Here is a 3,864-nt window from a genome sequence, read left to right on the forward strand (position 1 = left end):
CTCCCTCTGGCTCTGGCTGGTCTCGGACTCCTCAGCTTAGGCAATCCAACCGTGTTGGCCTTCCAGAGTGCTAGGATTACAGGTGGGAGCCACCATGGCTGGCCATTGGGGTGCTTTTCAACCATAATTAGAGGAAATACTTCCAGACTGGGCTCTGGCAATTCACCTCTAAAGATTTTTTTTTTCAAATTCTTATAGTTACTGAGTTTTATGCACATCATCTCCAAACAAATACATTCATTCATTCATTGGTCAGTCTCTCAGTGTGCAAGAAACATTCTGGCTGAAGGAGAAGACAAATGGATGCATCAGCTGATCAACTTCAGCGTCCTGTGCAAGAAGCAACAGCAGAGGGGACAAGCAGGGGCGAGAGGGAGCCGCCAGGACAGCCTCCCGGAAGGACGTAGTCAGGATGCCTCTGCAAAATGGAGACAGACACTCTTCAATGACAAGGCTGTCTGGACCATGATGTGAGTGGAGGTGAGGGAGGCAGGTGCTGCCACTGCACAAGAATCAGAGTGCAGGTGTTGAGCAAAGGTGGGCCCTGCCCCTCCCTGCTGGGTAATCTGGCCTTGGTCTCCTCATCTGTCAACTGGAGACTGGTGTCCCCAGCCTCAGGGTGTGGTGAAGCTGAAATGAAAGTGAGTGCAGAGGGGCCCTTGGTGCAGGGCTGCTGCTTGGCCCTCTGTAGAACATTCCCTATGTATCAGGAACTATTTCTCTCATTATCTTTCTGGTCCTTTCTCTGACATTTCTTATACATTTCTGTGCTTTGAAAAACAAAAAATCCATTTCTAACCCCCACCTATTATACTGACACTAAATTTGCATGCCTTTGGAGATGAGCCAAAATGACTAGGAAAAAAGGCAAATATTACCATGATATGAAAGCAGATGGCCACTCGCCAGTGACCAGGCTCAGGCTTTTCACCCGGACTGGCAGCTTGCACCCTCCTTGAGCACAGAATGCTAGCACTGGCCACCTTTGAAATGTGGATTATTATGGTATCTTTTAACAACAACAAAAAAAGTTCTCTATTGAGGTATTTCTCACATTAATATTCCAATATAATCTGGTATTCAGTATTAAAAAATATTAAGACTTTGTGCTATTTATAAAAAAAAGCTCAGAAAATGTGTGTTTAAGAGGGTATCAGTTCAAAGGCTCAATAAGGAGTGTTCAGAATTGATGATAAATCACACAGAATGTTTCACAAATTGAAATTTGAAATACAAAGCGTGCTCTGGGCTGGATTCTTTTAATGCATATCTTTCACTCTCCAGCGCATTCTCACCTGGCAACTACCCCCTCCAGGTCAGCAGCCTGTGGTCCCAGCACTCTGGGGGCCATGTCTCTCCAGCACATTCTCACCTGGCAACTACCCCCTCCAGGTCAGCAGCCTGTGGTCCCTGCACTCTCGGGGCCTGCTCCACATGGTCTTGCAGGCACCTTTTCCCTGCCTGACTCCTCCATTTCCTACACCCTGCAGTGATCTTTCAACTGCAAATCTGCTGAAGACACCCTCTGGATCCAGACCCCTGGGAGGCTCTCTCTGGTCTTAGACTCAAGGACAGTTCTGCTTGTGCTGTGACCCCTGCCTGCCTCCCTGGCTCTATCTCTATAGGACAGGCCTGTTCCACAGGAAAACCTGTTCAGTGACTCAGAAGTGACTCTTTTCACTTATTAGGTTGAACTGTGTCACTTGTTCCCCTGTCCGTGTCCTAGAGGCACTGGCCGACATGCTTATTCATCGGTGTATCCCCAGCACCAGGCACAGACCTGGCTGGGGAGGTATCTCTTATGCAAATGACTGAATAAGGGAATAAAAGACATTTCCCCAGAGAACCACGAAAACGGCTGAAGATAAAAGGAAATGGAGAGACAAATCCTGAAATTACATTTCTTGGTCAAGTGACCAATTATGTGGCCAAGTTCTTACACTGTGGGCCTAAGAGGAAAGAAAGAAACAAACTGTTTATCTCCCCAGTTCTGTGTCTTCAGGCCCCTGAAGCACAGAAGCCTTTCCCAAGGTTGATGCTAAGCCGTTTGGCTGTGACTTGAATGTGCACACTGCCACCAAGGTAGCCCTAACAGGCAGGTATTCAAACAGTTGTTTTGAACTATCCAGTTGCAGTTTGTCTGTGGCTAATACGGCTTCCCCTCACCGCCTCTGCAGACTTAGCTCCATGCCCTCCCGGGAAGGGCCCTGAGAGCGGGCTCACTCTCGGCTTGCTCTGAGGGAGTCTGAGGGAGGCAGTCGAGGGCACCTTTGCGCCTATCCATCCCTCTACGAGTAGCACTTTCTAGCCTCGGCAGAGCAGGAGCTGTGCCAGGGCAGTCTCCCGACAGAGCGCCTCATTTGGCTTCAACCGGCTTGTCAGTTACAGTAAATCAAGCTAAGTTTGAGCATAAACACAGGCTTTCTCTCCCCAGTCCCAACAAGCCAAGGCAAGATGGGGGATTTTTCTTCTTCCTCTCTGACAGGGAACCTCCTTTGGCGGTTAGACCCTTGGTATGTGAGCACACCCAGAGCAGCCCGACTCTTTATGTGATCTGGTGGCTTTGCCTTCCTTCTGAGTGGGGGAGGTTTCTGAGAACGCTGTTTCCTGCCTCTGTTGTCAGCATCACACAGAGCTTTGTTTCTCGCCTCTCACGGACATCTCTGTTTACCTCTCAGTGTAAACATACAGGTGAGTGCCACTTCATTCGTAAGAAAGCTAATAATAAATAGTTTTAAATGTTATTCAGTGTGGCACCATTTATGGAGCACTTGCTGGTAGTTCTCGTCCACTTGGTGGAGGTTGTGGAGCGTGTCCCGTCCGTCAGGTCGTCAGGTCTCAGGTGAAGAGTTTCTCTGTGCTCAGGACACACTTGCAGTGGGCGTGTTAAGCACACAGCACAGATGAGGGAACTGACGCCCAGTCCAGGCTCCTAAGTTAGCCTCTCAAGTCTTCCTCCCATACTAACTCTTCCTTGCTAAACCTGCCACGAACCAGCTGCTCTGGGAGCTGTGTGCTGTGCCCTCTGGTTTTTATCTGCAGGGTTCTTGCCGACCTCAGCCTCAGTACTGCAGAAAGTGTGATGTGTCCACTGCCTGCGTCAGTGTCATGGGATCCTTGCAGCCAGGAGCCCTTGGTGAAGGCAGGGACAGAGTTGCTGCGTGTCCAGACCTCACTCTGTGCCCTCTTGCCTGCTCTGCATGTGTGCGGACCTGCGGGACTGACGGCCATGAGCTGTAGGGATGCCGGGCTGCCATGCTGCAGGGATGGCAGGCTGCAGGGATGCCGGGCTGCAGGGATGTCACCTTGCAGGGATGCCACGCTGCCCTCTGTCTTCCTCAGTCCCTTCCCTCCTACATCTGCAGCCCTCACTCTCTCACTGTCCCTCCTGGGTCCCTCGGAAGATTGGCAAGATCCACAATGAAGCTCTGAGAAAAGAACAGACCAGAAGAGGAGGATGCAGAGAGACTGACGGGCCCCTGAGAGGCAGGTCCCCAATGTCTGGGAAGAAATCTGAGTGTGAGAGATGAAAAGAGCTGGGGGCACAGGACCCCTACACATCCAGAGGGCTGGAGCAGCTGCTGGTAGGGGCAGAGGAGCCCGAGGCATCCAGAGGGCTGGAGCAGCTGCTGGTGGTTACAGGGTGAGGAGAAATATGAAAAATTAACTTAGGACATCACAAATGAGGAATGTGGCCACCAGAAGGACTGGGGAACAAGCTCATTTCAGTGTACAGAGGAGCAGCCTGATTCCTGGCATTACAATGGGCACACACCTCCTGGAAGAGCAGCCCCGAGTCCTGGCATTACGATGGACACACACCTGGAGGAGCAGCCTGATTCCCGGCATTACGATGGGCACACA

Source organism: Otolemur garnettii, unplaced genomic scaffold (genome assembly GCF_000181295.1).
Source record: "Otolemur garnettii isolate 467f Iridium unplaced genomic scaffold, OtoGar3 scaffold00139, whole genome shotgun sequence".
NCBI lineage: Eukaryota > Metazoa > Chordata > Mammalia > Primates > Galagidae > Otolemur > Otolemur garnettii.